Here is a 22,159-nt window from a genome sequence, read left to right on the forward strand (position 1 = left end):
GGGAGAGCCGGCTGAAAAAAAGTCTAACACCTGCCAAAAAGCAGCGTAAAACTCCTTAACGCAGCCCCATTGATTCCTATGGGGAAACAAAATTTATGTCTACACCTAACACCCTAACACCCTAACATGAAACCCGAGTCTAAACACCCCTAATCTTACACTTATTAACCCCTAATCTGCCACCCCCGACATCGCCGACCCCTACATTATAGTATTAACCCCTAATCTTCTGCTCTGGACACCACCGCAACCTACTTATGAACCCCTAATCTGCTGCCCCCAACATCGCCGACACCTACATTATATTTATTAACCCCTAATCTGCCGCCCCCAATGTTGCCGCCACCTACCTACACTTATTAACCCCTAATCTGCCGCCCCCAATGTCGCCGCCACTATATTAAAGTTATTAACCCCTAAACCTAAGTCTAACCCTATCATCCCCTAACTTAAATATAATTTAAATAAATATAAATAAATATTCCTATCATTAACTAAATTATTCCTATTTAAAACTAAATACTTACATGTAAAATAAACCCTAAGCTAGCTACAATGTAACTATTAGTTATATTGTAGCTAGCTTAGGGTTTATTTTTATTTTACAGGCAAGTTTGTATTTATTTTAACTAGGTAGAATAGTTACTAAATAGTTATTAACTATTTACTAACTACTTAGCTAAAATAAATACAAATTGCCTGTAAAATAAACCTAACCTAAGTTACACTAACACCTAACACTACACTATAATTAAATAAATTAACTAAATTAAGTACAATTACCTAAATTAAATTAGCTAAAGTACAAAACAACCACTAAATTACAAAAAATAATAAACAAATTACAGAAATTTAAACTAATTACACCTAATCTAATAGCCCTATTAAAATAAAAAAGCCCCCCAAAATAAAAAAAAAACCCTAGCCTAAACTAAACTACCAGTAGCCCTTAAAAGGGCCTTTTGCGGGGCATTGCCCCAAAGTAATCAGCTCTTTTACATGTAAAAAAAATACAAACAACCCCCCCAACAGTAAAACCCACCACCCTCACAACCAACCCCCCAAATAAAATACTAGCTAAAAAAAACTAAGCTCCCCATTGCCCTGAAAAGGGCATTTGGATGGGCATTGCCCTTAAAACGGCAGTTAGCTCTTTTGCCGCCCAAACCCTAATCTAAAAAATAAAACCCACCCAATACACCCTTAAAAAAAACTAACACTAACCCCCTGAAGATCGGGAGACGTCTTCATCCAAGCCTGGCTAAGTGGTCCTCCAGGCGGGCAGTAGTCTTGATCCAAGCCGGGCACAAGTGGTCCTCCAGACAGGCAGAAGTCTTCATCCAGACGGCATCTTCTATCTTCATCCTTCCGGCGCAGAGTGGGTCCATCTTCAAGACATCCGACGCGGAGTATCCTCTTCATCCGACGATTAAAACAGAATGAAGGTACCTTTAAGTGACATCATCCAAGATGGCGTCCCTTAGATTCCCTTAGATTCTGATTGGCTGATAGAATTCTATCTGCCAATCGGAATTAAGGTAGAAAAAATCCTATTGGCTGATGCAATCAGCCAATAGGATTGAGCTCGCATTCTTTTGGCTGATTGGAATGTGTAGATCCTCTTAATAGGGTGTTTTATTCTCCATGTATCAAAGGTAGGAAAAGGTTGCAATGCAGACCAGTTGACTTTGATTTATCTCATGGAAATATAGGATACTCCTGTAGAAGTATCCTTATTGGCAATCAGAGGGAAATGAAAGTCACCTTCTATGAGAGCAGGGCTCTTGGCGATGTTTAGTAGTTGGTTTATAGCATGTTTAAAAAAGTAGGGGTCAGACATTTAAGGGCATAAATATTCATTACTGTAAGGGGTCTATCAAAAAACAAACCCACCAGTATCAAGAACCTGCTTTTTCCATCCCATCCACTTCGAGGTTCTTTTCTAAAAGATATACACACCACATTTCTTTTAATTGGGCTCAGATTTAAAAAATGTTGGTCATAATTTAATTTTGTCAAGGTATAAGTAAAGATATATATCTATATCTATATCTATATCTATATCTATATATATATATATATATATATATATATATATATATATATATATATATATATTAATCATATATTTGTCTAGTCAGTAGCAAATGATTCATTCATTCAGAAAAATTGACTTCACTCATTTTCAGCTCTCCCCCCCCCACTTAGTATGCAAAGTTATTCTAAACACACAAGTAAGGAAAATAAACATTTGCGCCTAGATTTAGAGTTCTGCGTTAGGGTTAAAAAGCAGCGTTAAGGGGTCCTAACGCTGCTTTTTAACACCCGCTGGTATTTAGAGTCAGACAGGAAAGGGTCTACCGCTCACTTTCTTTCTGTGACTCGAGGCTACCGCAGATCCCATTACGTCAATTGCGTATCCTATCTTTTCTATGGAATTTGCCTAACGCCGGTATTATGAGTCTTGGACGAAGTGAGCAGTACAGCCAATCGGATTGACCTTGCATTCTATTGGCTGTTCCAATCAGCCAATAGAATGCAAGGTCAATCCGATTGGCTGATTGAATCAGCCAATCGGATTGAACTTCAATCTGATTGGCTGATTGAATTAGCCAATCAGATTTTTCCTACCTTAATTCCGATTGGCTGATAGAATCCTATCAGCCAATCAGAATTCGAGGGACGCCATCTTGGATGACATCATTTAAAGGAACCGTCATTCGTCGGGAAGTCGTCGACCAGGATAGATGTTCCGCGTCGGAGGTCTTCAGTATGCTGCCGCTCCACTACGGATGGATGAAGATAGAAGATTCCGCTTGGATGAAGACTTCAATCGGATGGAAGACCTCTTCTGCCCCGCTTGGATGAAGACTTCAACCAGATGGAGGACCTCTTCTGCCCCGCTTGGATGAAGAATTCGGCTCGGCTGGGTGAAGACGACTCAAGGTAGGGAGATCTTCAGGGGGTTAGTGTTAGGTTTTTTTAAGGGGGGTGTGGGTGTGTTTTAGAGTAGGGGTATGTGGGTGGTGGGTTGTAATGTTGGGGGGGTATTGTATTTTTATTTACAGGTAAAAGAGCTGATTACTTTGGGGCAATGCCCCGCAAAAAACCCTTTTAAGGGCTGGTAAAAGAGCTGATTACTTTGTAATTTAGGATAGGGTAGGGCATTTTATTATTTTGGGGGGCTTTTTTATTTTATTAGGGGGCTTAGATTAGGTGTAATTAGTTTAAACTTCTTGTAATTTTTTTTATTTTCTGTAATTTAGTGGGTTTTTTTGTACTGTAGTTTAGTTTATTTAATTGTATTTAATTTTAGCTAATTGTAGGTAATTTATTTAATTAATGTATTGATAGTGTAGTGTTAGGTGTATTTGTAACTTAGGTTAGGATTTATTTTACAGGTAATTTTGTAATTATTTTAACTAGGTAGCTATTAAATAGTTATTAACTATTTAATAGCTATTGTACCTAGTTAGAAATAAATACAAAGTTGCCTGTAAAATAAATATAAATCCTAAAATAGCTACAATGTAACTATTAGTTATATTGTAGCTATATTAGGGTTTATTTTATAGGTAAATATTTAGTTTTAAATAGGAATAATTTATTTAATGATAGTAAATTTATTTTGTTAAATATAAATTATATTTAAGTTAGGGGGGTGTTAGGGTTAGGGTTAGACTTAGGTTTAGGGGTTAATAACTTTATTATAGTAGCGGTGACGTTGGGGCCGGCAGATTAGGGGTTAATAATTGTAGGTAGGTGGCGGCGATATTAGGGAGGGCAGATTAGGGGTTAATAAAATTTATTATAGTGTTTGCGAGGCGGGAGTTTTGCGGTTTAGGGGTTAATACATTTATTATAGTGGCGGCGATGTACGGTCGGCAGATTAGGGGTTAATAAGTGTAGGTAGGTGACAGTGACGTTGGGGGGGCAGATTAGGGGTTAATAAATATAATATAGGTGTCGGCGATGTTAGGGGCAGCAGATTAGGGGTTCATAGCTATATTGTAGGTTGCGGCGGTGTCCAGAGCGGCAGATTAGGGGTTAAATAACATAATTTAGGTGTCAGCGATAGCGGGGGCGGCAGATTAGGGGTTTATAAGTGTAAGATTGGGGGTGTTTAGACTTGGGGTTCATGTTAGGGTGTTAGGTGTAGATTTAGATAGTGTTTCCCCATAGGAAACAATGGGGCTGCGTTAAGAGCTGAACGCTGCTTTTTTGCAGTTGTTAGTTTTTTTTTTCAGCCAGCTCAGCCCCATTGTTTCCTATGGGGATATCGTGCACGAGCACATTTTTCCAGCTTACTGCTACCGTAAGCAACACTGGGATTGAGGGTAGAAGTGGAGCTAAATTATGCTCAACCCTCACTTTTCTGAGGCTAACGCAGCCATTCAGACAACTCATAATACCAGTGTTGTCTTAAGGGTGCGCTGGAAAAAAAAGGCTCGTTAGCACCGCATGTCTTTAACGACAAAACTCTTAATCTAGCCGTTGGTTTCTTTAACTTTAACAGCCTTTCCAAGAGACCATATGTGGCCACTACCTGGAAATATGTGATAAAATCACAACGTAGCCTGGTAGTCTGATCTAGGTGAGATATTTTGTGAGAAAGTAACCATTTCCATTTCACATGAAAATTGACCCCATGCTATGTAAGTGGGGCAATGAAAACTTGTCCAGCAAAGACAGATGTTATAGTGTAACTTTGGAATTTACTAAAAATACAGCAAATAAACATATTTGAATGTATGCCTCAGAATGTATTGAATATAGAAATTTGGGAGATTGTCTAATTTTCTAATATTACATGAGTAGTTGCTAAGCTTGATAGGTGACTATTTTAGTCGATCTAAAATGTTTAACTGTGCCAGAATAATAACCTCTGTATTTATTTATTTTTATTTTTCAAAAATGATAAATACAAGATACTGCATAGAAATGAATGTATATATATATATATATATATATATATATATATATATATATATATATATATATATATATATATATAGGCAAAGATTGGTGTCTGTGCACTCTCACCAAGATCCAACGACTACCAGGGTGCTGTGCGGTGAATGATAAAGAAGCAAAAAGAAGCACTCACTGGATTTTCATCAAAAAGTGATCAAAACTTTAATGTAGATTGTGACGTTTCGGGACAGCAACAGTCCCTTCCTCTGACAAACAAACACTGAACAAAAGCAGCCTTAAATAGGCTCCCAGATTATAATAAATGATTTTTACGATTTATTTTACCTATTTTTTGATTGACAATCATATAGGATGTGTATTTCAGTTAGGGGGCATGACCACCAGCATTAGGGGCCCAAGGGGGATTTGTTTTTAAAGCATTTTTGTTGTTTATGTTTTATTAGTCACATACACGATTTTGTATCATGTTTCTTTATTGGTCACTTCAAGGGTGTGTTCAATTATTCAGTCTGGATTGGCTGATCCTGAGGGGAGTGTGTTTGGGAGCCTATTTAAGGCTGCTTTTGTTCAGTGTTTGTTTGTCAGAGGAAGGGACTGTTGCTGTCCCGAAACGTCACAATCTACATTAAAGTTTTGATCACTTTTTGATGAAAATCCAGTGAGTGCTTCTTTTTGCTTCTTTATATATATATATATATATATATATATATATATATATATATATATATATATATATATATATATATATATTTTGAAAGTATAAAATGTCTTAGCATCTGTATTTTAAAAAAAATATTTGTGAACCTAAAAAGAAATGATCAATAACACTTATTTTTAATTCAGATGGACCATAGACAAAATTCATGCACGCAGAATTTGTTGGAGATGTAGAACATGCTGTATTTGTGTGAATACATATATAACAGATGTATAAATGCCATTAATTTCAGAATTATTAGCAGTATTAATTTGCTTTAATATAGTATAATGCTAAAGGCACATGATGTTTCATATCAAAATAATCAGAAAATTGATATGGTACTACCCCATCTACAATTAATATTCACCTAGATTTAGAGTTCTGTGTTAGCCATCAAAACCAGCGTTAGGGGGTACTAACGCTCGTTTTTACCGCCCGCTGGTATTTAGAGTCAGTCATGAAAGGGTCTAACGCTCACTTTCCAGCTGCGACTTTTCCATACCGCAGATCCCCCTACGCCAATTGCGTATCCTATCTTTTCAATGGGATCTTTCTAACGCCGGTATTTGTCTTGAACTCTAACGACAAGACTCCAGCCGCAGAGAAAAGCCAGGAGTTAAGAGCTTTCTGGGCTAACGCCAGTTCATAAAGCTCTTAACTACTGTGCTCTAAAGTACACTAACACCCATAAACTACCTATGCACCCCTAAACCGAGGCCCCCCACATCGCCGCCACTCTATAATTTTTTTTAACCCCTAATCTGCCGACCGCACAACGCCGCCACCTACATTATCCCTATGTACCCCTAATCTGCTGCCCCTAACACCGCCGACACCTACATAATATTTATTAACCCCTAATCTGCCCCCCCAACATTGCCGCTACCTACCTACAATTATTAACCCCTAATCTGCCGACCGGACCTCGCGCTACTCTAATAAATGTATTAACCCCTAAAGCTAAGTCTAACTCTAACCCTAACACCCCCCTAAGTTAAATATAATTTTTATCTAACGAAATAAAATAAATCTTATTAAATAAATTAATCCTATTTAAAGCTAAATACTTACCTGTAAAATAAACCCTAATATAGCTACAATATAAATAATAATTATATTGTAGCTATTTTAGGATTAATATTTATTTTACAGGCAACTTTGTATTTATTTTAACTAGGTACAATAGCTATTAAATAGTTATTAACTATTTAATAACTACCTAGCTAAAAGAAATACAAAATTACCAGTAAAATAAATCCTAACCTAAGTTACAATTAAACCTAACACTACACTATCATTAAATAAATTAAATAAATTAAATACAAATACCTACAAATAAATACACTAACTAAAGTACAAAAAATAAAAAAAGAACTAAGTTACAAAAAATAAAAAAATAATTTACAAACATTATAAAAATATTACAACCATTTTAAGCTAATTACACCTACTCTAAGCCCCCTAATAAAATAACAAAGCACCCCAAAATAAAAAAAATCCTTTCCCTATTCTACATTTAAAAGATAACAGCTCTATTACCTTACCAGCCCTTAAAAGGGCCTTTTGCGGGGCATGCCCCAAAGAAAACAGCTCTTTTGCCTGTAAAATAAAAATACAACCCCTCCAACATTAAAACCCACCACCCACACACCCCTACTCTAACCCAAACCCCCCCTTAAATAAACCTAACACTACCCCCCTGAAGATCTTCCTAACTTGAGTCGTCTTCACTTAGCCGAGCCGAATTCTTCATCCAATCCGGGCGATGTCTTCATCCAAGCGGGGGATGAAGAGGTCCATCATCCGGCTGAAGTCTTCATCCAAGCGGGGGCTGAAGAGGTCCATCATCCGGGTGAAGTCTTCTATCAAGCAGCATCTTTAATCTTCTTTCTTCCGGCTCCATCTTCATCCCGCCGACGCGGAACATACTTCCTCCACGACGAACTCCCCACGGATGAAGGTTCCTTTAAGGGACATCATCCAAGATGGCGTCCCTCGAATTCCGATTGGCTGATAGGATTCTATCAGCCAATCGGAATTAAGGTAGGAATAATCTGATTGGCTGATGGAATCAGCCAATCAAATTCAAGTTCAATCCGATTGGCTGATCCAATCAGCCAATCAGATTGAGCTCGCATTCTATTGGCTGTTCTGATCAGCCAATAGAATGCGAGCGCAATCTGATTGGCTGATCCAATCAGCCAATCGGATTGAACTTGAATCTGATTGGCTGATTCAATCAGCCAATCAGAATTTTCCTACCTTAATTCCGATTGGCTGATAGAATCCTATCAGCCAATCGGAATTCGAGGGACGCCATCTTGGATGACGTCCCTTAAAGGAACCTTCATTCATCGGGAGTTCGTCGTGGAGGAAGGATGTTCCGCGTCGGCGGGATGAAGATGGAGCCGGAAGAAAGAAGATTGAAGATGCTGCTTGATAGAAGACTTCAGCTGGATGATGGACCTCTTCAGCCCCCGCTTGGATGAAGACTTCAGCCGGATGATGGACCTCTTCAGCCCCCGATTGGATGAAGACATCGCCCGGATTGGATGAAGAATTCGGCTCGGCTGAGTGAAGACGACTCAAGGTAGGAAGATCTTCAGGGGGGTAGTGTTAGGTTTATTTAAGGGGGGTTTGGGTTAGATTAGGCGGGGTATGTGGGTGGTGGGTTGTAATGTTGGGGGGGTATTGTATGTTTTTTTTACAGGCAAAAGAGCAGAATTCTTTGGGGCATGCCCCGCAAAAGGCCCTTTTAAGGGCTGGTAAGGTAAAAGAGCTGTTCAATTTTTATTTTAGAATAGGGTAGGGCATTTTTTTATTTTGGGGGGCTTTGTTATTTTTTTAGGGGGCTTAGAGTAGGTGTAATTAGTTTAAAATTCTTGTAATCTTTTTTTATTTTTTGTAATTTAGTGTTGTTTTTTTTTGTAATTTAGTGTTTGTTTTTTTTGTAATTTAGTTTAGTTGATATAATTGTAGGTAATTGTAGGTAGTTTATTTAATTTATTTATTGATAGTGTAGTGTTAGGTTTAATTGTAACTTAGGTTAGGATTTATTTTATAGGTAATTTTGTAATTATTTTAACTAGGTAGCTATTAAATAGTTATTAACTATTTAATAGCTATTGTACCTGGTTAAAATAAATACAAAGTTGCCTGTAAAAATAAATATTAATCCTAAAATAGCTACAATATAATTATTATATATATTGTAGCTATATTAGGGTTTATTTTACAGGTAAGTATTTAGCTTTAAATAGGATTAATTTATTTAATAAGATTTATTTTATTTTGTTAGATAAAAAATATAATTAACTTAGGGGGGTGTTAGGGTTAGGGTTAGACTTAGCTTTAGGGGTTAATACATTTATTAGAGTAGCGGTGAGGTCCGGTCAGCAGATTAGGGGTTAATAATTGTAGGTAGGTGGCGGCGACGTTGGGGGCGGCAGATTAGGGGTTAATAAATATAATATAGGGGTCTGCGGTGTTAGGGGCAGCAGACTAGGGGTACATAGATATAATGTAGGTTGCAGTGGTGTACGGAGCGGCAGATTAGGGGTTAAAAATAATATGCAGGGGTCAGCGATAGCGGGGGCGGTAGATTAGGGGTTAATAAGTGTAAGGCTAGGGGTGTTTAGACTCGGGGTACATGTTAGGGTGTTAGGTGCAGATATAGGCAGTGTTTCCACATAGGAAACAATGGGGCTGCGTTAACAGCTGAACGCTGCTTTTTTGCAGGTGTTAGGTTTTTTTTCAGCCCAAACTGCACCATTGTTTCCTATGGGGGAATTGCGCACAAGCACGTTTTTGAAGCTGGCCGCGTCCGTAAGCACCTCTGGTATTGAGAGTTGCAGTGGCGGTAAATTATGCTCTATGCTCCCTTTTTGGAGCCTAACGCATCCCTTCTGTGAACTCTAAATACCAGCGGTATTTAAAAGGTGCGGGGGGAAAAATACATGCGTAGCTAGCGCACCCCTTTGGCCGCAGAACTCTAAATCTAGCCGATTGTATTTTATTGATGCAATGTTATAGTATTGTTTAAAATAATCGTTACATGGGATAACTGTTAGAAATTAGTAAATGTATTGCTGTGTTTGTCTGTCATGCTGCCCCCGGTGTTATGATGCGAGAACTACATTTAGACGGCTTTTTAGGCTGTTAAAAATGAAATTCCCAGTTAAGCAATGGAATGATCAGATCCGTAAGGGCCAATAACAAAGCAGGTTTTCCAAAAAGGGCCTCCCATATTCTCACCCATGATGGAAACACATATAAGCTTAAGGCAAGATAGGAGAGGGACAGATTCTGCTGAGCTGACTTGTAACTGGTATGTTGGGCGTGGAATATACCATTACTCTAGCAAAGCTGGTCTACCTTTTCTCATTGATTGCAAAATATACTTATTGGTCTTCTGAGGTGAGATTAAACCTGCTGAGAGATATTGGATATCGATTGGTGTTCATCCTGGTAAAGTATTAAAAGATTGTGGGTAGATTAAAGAGAGCAATTTGTGTTTTAAACTGTATTTCATAGTCTTGAATAGCTCTTAGCTTGCCTTTTGTATGCAAAACATTTAAAGCAAATATTCATTGTTGCTGTATGTAGCAAACTTAAAGAAATTAATTGTATTTTAAAACTGGTATCCATAGCCCTATATAGTGTCAAATTTGTATCTTGTAGGCTAAGTAATTTATCTGTGCAATTTCTGATGTTTTAAATTAGAATTGTGTTAGAATAAAGCGTGGGTAAATAGCTGAGTATATTACTTGGAATCTCACTGTGTTAATTGAATGAAAGGCTATTGTAAATAAGGCTAGTTTTAAAGGTAAACTTTTATGAGCTTTGTAAGAAGTATAGCATATCTTAATAGTTTTTAAATGTGTAAAATATTGTTTCATATTCTGGTATTACAAATATATTCCAACGTGTTCATAGATATTAACTAATAAAAAGAATTCAGGTATTTATATTAATTTTATGGTTTCTAGTAGATGCATATTGATTGAGGGTTTATTTTTAAAGGATAATTATTAAATATATTGTATTATAACCCTGCCATAGACTGACATATTATTTGGAGAGCACTACTGAGATTCTTATAAATATACTGACAATTTAGAGTAGGTTCCCTTGATTTCCTGAAGTGTGTTGCCTGAGTTAAGATTATATTTATATTTTTTATAAAAATTGGTGAAAGCAACAGATCTCTTTTCAGCTGACAGGAAACTTTTAACATTCTGTGTAGCGATGAGTACACTACCGGTATGTGCAGAGAAGGTCATTATTGAAAACCGATGATATAGTACAAATGAATACAAACAAGTGAAATATGGAAAAGTTAAGGATTACATAAGTAAGGGAATAGTTACTTATGCAAAAGAGTAGGAAACAGTATTCCGAAAAAAGGTTCAGTAACCTACAAATATATTCTGAAACTCGTATTGTATCTAGACACTGAAGTGTATAGTTTAAAACAATTCAAACAACAGTAAGTGTAAACATTCATAAACTTAATAGCAATAACAAGTGTATTAGCTTTACAACATTGAAATCTGAACATGACAAATACCCATAATGATTTAGAAGTCCATAAAAATAGTTTCTCATAATTATTGCTGGTAATAATTGGTAATAGAAAGAAGGAAGATGGAACACCATATAATAAAACATAGTGAAAAGTATACAGCTTACATGTCCATTACAAATTGTCTTGATAAGTCAGAGCAGGACCACAAACGTAAGGTGGAATCGTTAACTTTCAGTTTTCATGGTCCATGGTGTTAAGCTAAAAAAACTAATATAAAAAGGTTTATTGCAAATACACCAGGATAGTTTTGATGACATATATCTCAGAAATAAGTTCAAGTAGAATTGCTGGTAGGTTTATCTTTATCCTTTAATGAATGTTTCTTTTTGGCATTTTTTCCAAGTACTTTTTTCCAAGATCTTTAAAGTTTTGGAGAGTGGTGGGCCGATGAGGAAGAGCTGAGTGGAACAGATGTATCTTTTTCTGATGGAGGAATATCTAAGTAGCCGCAGAAGGCAGTGATTTTGTCTGGGTTGGAACACTCTATCCTCTTGCCATTTTTAAGAACTTGCACTTTGCCCGGAAATTCCCATCTATATGGTATTTTACATGTTCTCAGATGCGTAGTAAGGGAGGAAAATCTCATTTTTTTTGTAAAGTCCTGGTTGGCAGATCTTGAAAGATGTGTATTTTATCTCCCTAATAGTTAAAAGCTGGTTAGGGTCTCACATGATTAAATATTGTGTCTTTATCAACAAAATTGCGAAAGCATATAATGACATCTTTCAGAGGCTAAAGATCAGTTGGTCTGGGTAGTAAAAACCTATGTGCTCTCTGAATCTGTGGTTCAGAAAATTCAGAAGTATTTAAGGTTGCCAAAGCTTGAAGCATCTGAGATAGATAAGGTCCCAGGGCTTCTCCTGTTATAGACTCAGGAATTCCCCACACTCAAAGGTTATTCTGTCGTGTCCTATTTTCCAGGTCGTCAACTTTATTTACTAACTCCATAATATAAGAATGATGTTGCGATATTTTTCATAGTCATAAATTAATTCCTACCTATTATCTTCAAGTGCCTCAACCCTTAAGCCTAGATCATTAATTTCACGTTTCAAATCCACACACTCCTGTTTAATGTCGGTCTTCACCTGATTAATACGTTTTCCCATCACTTTGAGGTTAACAGGGCCGTCCTTTTCAGAAATATGGAGAAAGCCATCAGCATCAGTGCCATCCAAGAAAGGTTCACTATTTCAGTCCATTTGTGGAGAATGTAGAAGTTTCTGTTTATCAGATTTCTGAAAATAGTTATTCACAGATCCCTGTGAACTGTTCAAGGACCTGGTTGCTTTGTCTAACTTCATCTTTAATATGTTGTATAATTCTCAATGTAAGAAACAATGTCCAGACTTCAGGAACTGTGAGTAGATTTTATAGGGTTAGTGTTAGGTTTTTTTTCTTTTTCTTTTTAGATTAGGGCTTTGGGCATTTGTAAAAGAGCTGAATGTCCTTTTAAGGGCAGTGAAAGAGCCGAATGCCCTTTTAAGGACAATGCCCATACAAGTGTCCCTTTAGGGGCAATGGGCACCTTAGGACTTTTTAGAGTTAGGTTTTTTTATTTTGAGGGGGCTAGTTGGGTGGGGGGGTTTACATTTAGCAGGGGACTTTTTTTAGGGTAAAAGAGCTGTTTAACTTAGGGCAGGGGTGTCCAAACTTTTTTCGAAGAGTGCCAGATTTGATGAAGTGAACATGTGCGAGGGCCGACCATTTTGCCTGAAATTTTTTAAACCATTTAAATTAAATGCAAATTAACTATTTTATGCAAAGTTTATTGAAAATGGCATACTTTTCATTTTGTGACTTGGATGACAAATATAAACAGGTGTTAAATCACTCTTCCATTAATATAAAAAAAACAGGAAGCTGAAATATGTCAGGAAAATTGTAAAGTACATTACACAAAGTAATAAAGGTTCCCTGTCAACTTTTAAGTTAAAGAAATGTGAACAGGAACATAACACCAAGTATTCATGTGTTCAAATATATTTATAACTGATTTAGACCAACTGACATTAACTGAGATTTTACAATGTATTCATCTCAATTGAAAAAAAAAACTTGCCTGCACTAATGTGAAGGGTGAAACTGAGATCTGGACTGCAGCACATAGACTAGGTCTGGTTCAAAGGCTGTGGTTTGATGCGCAAAATGTCACGCAGGTGAGAGTCACTTAGTCTTGTCGTCACACGGTTTTTGTTAAAGTTTGTTAAAGTTCATAACAGAGAATGTCTTCTCACACAAATATGTTGAGCCAAACAAGCTCAGCATTTTCTTAGCCAATGTTCGAATCTCTTGAAACTATCTAGTTATCCCTGCCTGCCTGTCAGTGTGTTGTCTGTGCAGTTACTGCTCCTTGTCAGGGTATTTGGTAGGCAGAAGTTTTTTTTCTTCTTCAATAGCCCTTAATGGTCGCCCTTGTGGGTGTGTTTGGAGGCGCAGGGAGAAGGAAAGCCCAAATCTTGTGACGTCCGAGATCTCGTGAGGTTTGTGCTTTCCTTCTCCCTGTGCCGGCTGATGACGTCAAGTCCCGCGGCGAGAGATCCCAGGAGTCCTGAGCAGTGCTCGGGGACTCACTGGGGGGGGGGGGGGCGTAAGATCTATATTTGGGCAACTTATCTGTGGGGCCTTATCAGTCCGGAATGCCTGCCGCAATTGGCCCGCGGACCGGACTTTGGACATGCCTGACTTAGGGCAATGTCCTTCAAAAGGCCCTTTTAAGGGCTATTGGTAGTTAATTGTTGGTTAGGTTTTTTTTTTATTTTGGGGGGCTTTTTTATTTTTATAAGGCTATTAGATTAGGTGTAATTGTTTTTATTTTTGATAATTTAGTTTATTATTTGTTGTAAGCGTAGAGTTTTTTTATTTTTCAAAATGTAGTGGTTTTTTTCTTTTTGTAGTTTTATATTTTTTAAATTTGTTCGTAGTGTTAGTTTTTTTTAATTTGTAATTTAGATTTTTTAATTGGTAGTTTTTTTTTAAATTTTATTAGAATAGTTATGTTAAGTTAATTTATAGTTTCAACTTAGTTTTGTTTTATTTCACTGGTAAGTTTTTATTTATTTTAAGATAGTTATATTTTAATTTTAAGTTGGGGGGTGTTTTGTTTAGGGCTTAATAGTTTAATTAAGTGTGATTTGCGATGTGGGGGGGGGCGGCGGTTTTGGGGTTAATAGGTTTAGTTTAGTAGTTATGATGAGGGGGGCTGGAGGTTTAGGGTTTAATACTTTATTATAGTGTTTTCAATTTGGGGGCCAGTGGTTTAGGGGTATTTAGACTAGGGGTTTATGTTAGGGTGTTTAGTTTAAACGGAACTTTCTTTTCCCCATAGACATCAATGGGGTTGCGTTACGGTGATCTCCATCCTGCTGATGGATGAGAACAGGTTAGTAAACATGGTTACTGATCAGCTAGTTATTTCACCTTAGCTCTAGTTAAGATATCATGCAAATCTGCCCTGTGGAGTTGAGAAACATTGCCTTAAAGGGACAGTATGCACCAATTTTCATATAACTGCATGTAATAGACACTACTATAAAGTCCAGTATAAAACCTTTTAAAAACCTACTCTGAAGCTCCCAGTATAGAACTGTTGATAAGGTTAAGCTGAGACACCCACTGAAAAGGGCTGAGAAAGCAGGAATAGCAGACCCTCATTTGGTCAATGGATAATAGTTCGACACAAGTGGCTGTCAGATAACAGTCCGGGCATGAGATAGGTAGAGATTTGATAGATAGATTAGATAGATAAATAGATGCAATAGATAGATAGATAAATTTGATAGATAGATAGATTCAATAGATAGATATATAAATAGATAGATTCGATAGATAGATAGATAATTTCACAGACAGAGAATTACAAGACGTGCGGGCTAGGACCCATGGTTAGGTTCCCAGAGGTGGTTGCGACATCTGAGGCTCTGATTAGAACAGAGCACTCCGAGGCGTATCTGCCCTCGGCCGAACTCGGAACATGCTTCGACATTCTGTCCATCGGCCAAATGTCCATCGGACAGAATGCTGTCGGCCAAATGTCCGTCGGCATTTTGTCAGAGCACCATATATACATATATGTAATCATATATGTGTAATTATATATGTTTAAGTATTAATACATATACAAAGCAAAACCGCTAGCATTCACAGGTCTTATTTAAACTTGGAATAGGACGCTCCATTTAAAGATTTTTTCTTATTAACGGCTAGTACCCTGACATTGGAAACAAAAGGGATTGAGCGTGTGCCTCTTTAATATACAAGGAATTATAATAATTAACTTAACATTGGAAAAAAATAAATTTTATTACACTACTTACCTCAATAGTCCATAGTATCAGATGGTATGTTTAATATAACCGCTATTTCGTTCCCAGTTCTGTTGAACAGCAGTTGTTTGTAGACAGTGAGCTTTATATGCTGGTCCACCTGTTGCTCGGGCCTATTATCTTTCTTTATACAATTTAAGTTTCATTACCTTCATGATGTCCGCAATTCTTTTCTTTTCTTTGGGATAATTTCCCTTAACAGAAACCTCCCTACTTATGTACTCCCAGAGCATTTTTGTTTTGCCAAGGCTGCAACTTCTTTGGCTTTATAGCCAATTAAAAAATTCATAGTTCTGAAGCACTCTATCTACAAAAAAATGCTATTAGTGTAACAGCCAAAATGCAAATAAAACTATCATGTGCCAATAGGCCGTGCCAGGGGCGTATTATGGCCTAGGCCAACAAGGCCGGTGCCTAGGACGACAGATTTTTAGGGGCGGCACTTTTTGACATCACTACCTGTATGGCGCAATAATTTGTTTTTTCAGCATCTCATACTCTCATACATTTACAGTTAGGCCTGCCCAGAAGATGGTCACTTAGATAATGATGCAGGGGCGGACTGGTGAAAGCAGGCATCATATGTTAGCTGTGTATTATGTTTGTCACTGGCTGAGGTGGGCGGAGTGTTTACGAAGGGAGAGAAGCGGAGGAGCCAAGATGAGCTAGGCTGCAGCGAGGCCTCCGTTGGAGTGTACAGCGCTACGCTACCCGAACATGGGTTATGTGCTGTTGGTGGTGCAGAGTCGCCGTATGGTCTTGCTGGTTGCTGGAGCTCAGCTATTAGATGTGGAGGCGAGATTGGTAGATGCCGGTGTAACAGCAGTGCATGCCAGGGGAGGATTTTACAGGTACATCATTAGCGGGGAAATAGACCCAGGGTAATTGTAGGGGGCATGTCAGTGACTTAGAGAGACACTTACTGAAGCCATATTGTACGAAAATACAATTTGAGGTGGCTAGGTTGGACTCTGCAATATACCTGTAAATATCAGCCTCTGCAGTAACAAGCAAAAACTTTTATTCATTGTTTCCCCTGAGCTGGGAAATAGTTATTTCACTTATTTGTTTAACAATTGAACTAGTCCTTAGTAAATTTAATGCACCAACACCCATGTGCGCTAATGAAATGCTAGCTTCTTCAGACAAAGAAAAAACACCTGGTTCCTGAAATCCTACATTTTCTATAAAAAACTTAAAAAATGTAACAAAAATCCTGCAATATTCTAATAGTAAATTAATATACTATTTAATTGTCATAAAATAAATTGTGACTGATTTGTCTAACCTTTGTGGCTACAAAAATATTAATGCTATTGTTTCACTAAATATTGTTTAAAATGAAAGCATTACAGGCAGCTCAGTGAATCCCACATAGTAAAACCACTGAACGGAGAGACCAATATATATTACTGTATATACACATATACACATACACACACACATAAATGATATATATATATATATATATATATATATATATATATATATATATATATATATATATATATATATATATATATATATATATATATATATATATATATATATATAAATAACCTGTGTGTATGCAAGTGTTTTGCAACGCCATGAAAAAAAGAAAAAAAGTTCCATTTCACCCTGACTGAAAAATATTGTAACCAAAAAGGCCTTAAACCTAGGGAGGGGGCAGCAGAATTTTGAGTGCCTAGGGCAGCACAAAACCTAAATATTCCACTGGACCATGCCCACTATAATAAGTCCTATTCAGATTGGTTTAATGTGTGCAAAGATTTATCTTAAAAAAAGTAAAAAACATTTCTTTTAAAGTAAACTTTAATGCTATAAATTAAAAATGTTTTTAAAAAATTTGGTTTGGCTGTTATTAATTGTAAATTAGTAATAATTTGTTATTGATCTCACATTTGCGCATTAATCAATGTAATTCAGATCCTTTACATTCCACAACAACTAATTGGTTGCATTGTCAAAAGTTTACATTAAGTTTTCTAAATGGATTGAAGAAGTATATGGTGTGAAGCAAGAAATAAGATCTTGGGTGAAATGGTGCATCATTTTAGGCGTGTGTCTGGGCACCCAAAGACAATGTTTAAAATATTTTTCTGATCTAAAAAGAAGGGACAAGTGTCTCAGAACTCTGATAAAGGACTACCTAGCCAATTGCAAGTGACACATTTATAGTTAAATAAACATGTATGCTATATTGTTTTGTGCCTAAAAATGAATGCACTAAATAAAAGACTAATAAGGTGCAAGTATTTAATAATCACAATTATCCAAATACCAGTGTTTCAATGTCAAAAGGTTTATATACAATTTTTACAAGTAACCGTTGCTGGCGCTGTGGCCACGTTGGAAGTGGCATGGGCCACATGTGGTGGTGGTGCAACAGCATAAACTCATATTGGAGAGCCCTCATAGGGGAAATTGAAAAAATCTTTCAGCTTACATTACCATTAGACCCGCTAGTATTTCTCTTAAACAAACATATTAAGCTCCCCTCTAAAGCCCACAGCATCCTGTTACGCATACTTACAAATAGCGCCAAATCCCTCATCGCTAAATCCTGGAAATCACAGGATCCACCAAATGTAATACTATGGAGACTCAAAGTCACTGACCTTATAGAATTAGAAGAGTATAGATCATTCAGGCTAGATTCCAGAGACATATTTCTCATTGCCCAAGATTTATGGACACAATATATGAAAACAGTAACATCAGTCAGTGAATTACCCCTGCTAACGTAATTATTTCCCTGTGAATATATTAATTCTCATAAGTGATATCCATATAGGAGAACACCTACCCCTTCTTACTACTTTAGCTGGTACATCTCAACTCAATCCAATTTAACTCAATTGTATTGCATTTTATTTTACTTGAATTCTCTCATTTTTATTTTCTTTATGTCTCCCCCTCCCCTCTCTCTGGCCGTCAAGGCCACTCCCTGTTTAGTTTAAAATTATTCTTTTAACCATTAAGTGAATGATTAATGTTGTTAAATGGAAACGGTCATTATGTTACATTCAAGAATGTCATATTTCTTATATCTTGACTAATCCTTGTTATATGTTTGCCAAACTATTTCAATAAAAAAGAACTTGGAATAAAAGGTTTATATACAATTTTTGGTACAGAAACATATGTAATAAATTAAATCATTGGTTACATATTAGAATTAAAGAACAAAATAAAATTTCAGTAAACTTGTTCACTTTGCACTTTTTTATTATTATTTGTATAACTTTTACAAATATGCTTCAGATAAGTACATATCTATTTTTGTTACAGTCATGTTAGAGTGTCATTGGACTGAGATATCAGATATAGTTGTTGTAGGGAGAAGGAAAGAAGGGTGGGGAGATGGGAGGTGTGACGACCAAGGTTAACCAACCCCACGCCAGTCACTTGTTTGGCACAGAAAGGGTTATCAGACCCCTTCTACTGTCACTAATATGTCAAAATCTAGCCACACCAGGCAAGCTTGTGATTTAGTTCAGTGGGTGCAAGGGTTAACAACACTCTCCAATCTGTACTAGACGTAAAAGAAATGCCCAAAACTCCCCTTTAATGCCACCCACACTAAACTAACTATAATATCTATGCTGCCACCACTTTTGATTTATTAAAGGGAAAATCCTAAGGATAACCCCAGACTTACACATTAACTCTCAGAATACAATTTAGCAGGAAATAACCTTAAATATACAGTTCTAATACCCCAGTTCTTTCAGTAATGTGGTTCAATTATTAGACAAAGCCCAAAGCTTAATAAAGGAATTATTTATTATGCCAAAAATATTATGCACAATGCATTATTAATAAAAGGTTGTTACAAATAAAATTACACACAGCAAACAGGTTAAAATAAAAAGAAGAAAATAGACATCATATACTGTACTAGTCTTTGGAATCTGTTACCAGAGAGATGGCATGAAGCAATTGGGTCCTTACTCTGTGTTGTCACAGCCTCCCTTGTAAGAATGACAATTTATTGTTAAAACACAAGATTCTTATACATATTTTCCAGAGACCAAGTTGCCTGACCACACCCTCCTGACAGGACTAAGAACCCCCCCTATCTTTTATGACCTTCAATAAACTAAGTCTTTGCCTGAAATGATAGAACACATTATAATTTCTGTTAGATACATCCATTTTCATATAGACAGACAATCTCTTACTTGCTTTGTAAGAAATAGTTTGATACCAAATATAACATGGTTGTGATATTTACCTTCATCTAATGTCATAACATGTTTTAACCACATATCACTTATCAGTTTCTGTGAGGAGGCACGGTTCTGTGTCTCTAAAAATCAACACTTTTAGGGCCTGAATGCACCATTGCCTATATGATAACATTTATTCAAGTGGAACTCTGAAACAATTTATAATGGGGTCTGGTTTTATCACAGAAAAACAAACATAAACACAGGACACAGTTCTCTTTGAAAAAACAAATCTTTTTTTTAGCTCACAGGCTAAAGAGAATTAACCCCTTAGCAGCTAAATCATGAGGTATTCATGACACCTCCCCCAATAAGAGACACAAAAGGGGGTGGCTACAAGGCACTCCCGATACGTATCAAAGGGAGCTTCCCCTTGCGGTGATAACGCCATTGCCAGACAAATTGCACATAGCAGTTTTGCCATCAGGATGCCCTCCATTTAAAAATGACACACTATTTGCTCTACCCAGCTGATTTAATGTATTGCAGGGACCCTCCCATGCAGTCTGTAGCTTGTTCTGCCTCATGGGCGTTAGTACAAGAACATTTTGCACCATCTCATTCACTCCCTCTCTGGCAGTAAAATCCTGCAACTGTTTTTTGTAGGAATATGGCATTGGCATCTCTGGGTTTTGCAGGTACCTCCTCCAATAAAGCTTGCATCTTGTCCCTGAATGGTACATCATCCCCTGTTACAGATGTGTCTTTGAAGCCTAGGGTCTTGCTACATATTGTGTGCTCTCTGAACATATTGTGTGCTGTCAGTTGCTGCTTAACTACCCAGGGCTCTTGCCCTTCCACTGGAGTAGAATTCCTGTACTCCTGCTCTCTGTTGTGGTTGGTAGGGGGTTGACTAACTGCCCCCCCTCTTCTCCACTGTGGGTCCTATCTGCTGTGCCTGCTGGGGATTCTGCACACCTATCAGTGTATCTGCTGAATGGCACTGTGAGGCTGTGTAAATACACTTCTCTGTACTCATCCTGTCTGTGTCTGCAGTCTGTGTCAGTCTCTGTGCCCTAGTCTGTGCAGTCTGTTTATAGGTCACATCTGAGGTTACTGGGGTCTCTGTCACCCACAATCTTTCACACTCACTCTGGGGGTCCCTCAAAGAGTATCCTGTACCCTCCTCCCCCACACACTCTGGATTCTGAGGCTCTGCTGCTTCTGTTATAGAGGAGGCTACATTCTCCCCCTGCTCTGTCTCACAGTCAATCTGCCACTTAACATCCTCACACAGAAGTTGGAATCCTTCTGACACTGGTGCAGACAAGCACACATCTTCCTTCTGCCATTTATCCCATATATTCTGTCTTTCCACAGGGAACTCAATTGGTTCTGGCAAAGACTGGCACACATCATTCAGCGGCCCAGTCTCCCAGTCATTCTCTCCCCCCATATCCTCACTTCCTTCTATAGAATCTACTGATTCAATTACAGACAGACACTCACTACTCATCTGCCTGCTCTCACAGACAATTTCTCCCTGTACAGTTAAACTTGGTTTAGGCCCAGACAGACCCACACAATCTATCTGCCTTTCTCCCCAGTCAGTCTCACACTGTACAGTTAACTGTAATTCTGCAGATACTGCTGGTTCAATCACAGGAAGACACACACCATCTATCCGTCTTTCTCCCCAGTCAGTCTCTCCTCTTACAGTTTCACATCTCAGCACAGACACCCCCCAGTTCAGGCACAGCATTTTGCACACATGCACTCTGTCCTCCCTCCTGGTCAGAATGTCTCTGAGCATTTTTTACACACAGCCCTTTTCACATAAGGGTCTACAACTAATGTCACTAGGTCACATGTAGCATTGTCAGGCACATAAAGAGATAACAATCCACCCAGATCAGTACCCAGTAAAACATCATTAGGGATATTTTCAGATACCCCCGCATTTCTTAAACCTCTACCTGCTCCCCAATCAAGATATACCCGTGCCATAGGCACTGCAAGTTTCATTCCCCCAATCCCTTTAACTGCTACAGTCCTGCCAAGAATAATGTCCTTAGAGCTCACCAGCCCTGGATGCACAAGGGTCACTGCTGCATCTGTGTCCTGAAGCCCTTGTGTTACCTTAGTTCCGATGAGCACAGGTTGCAAGTTCTTCTGGTTGCTTTCCTCTGGATGTGTAACAAACAAAACAGATGCTGGTACTTCTGAGGAATTACCCACTCCAGCTGATTGCACCAAGTTAATCTTCTCTGGGCAAGTTGAGCTGATGTGGTCCACTTTGTTGCAAGCAAAACACCTGCGGTTATCCCCCTGCCCAGGTGCAGCACTTGCCCCTCCTTTCCCAGAGGGAACAGACACGTTAAACAAAGGCACAGCAGGTTTTGTGAAGGGCGTCATGCAGCAGCTCCTTTCCAGGTGG

Source organism: Bombina bombina, chromosome 3 (genome assembly GCF_027579735.1).
Source record: "Bombina bombina isolate aBomBom1 chromosome 3, aBomBom1.pri, whole genome shotgun sequence".
Taxonomy (NCBI): Eukaryota; Metazoa; Chordata; class Amphibia; order Anura; family Bombinatoridae; genus Bombina; species Bombina bombina.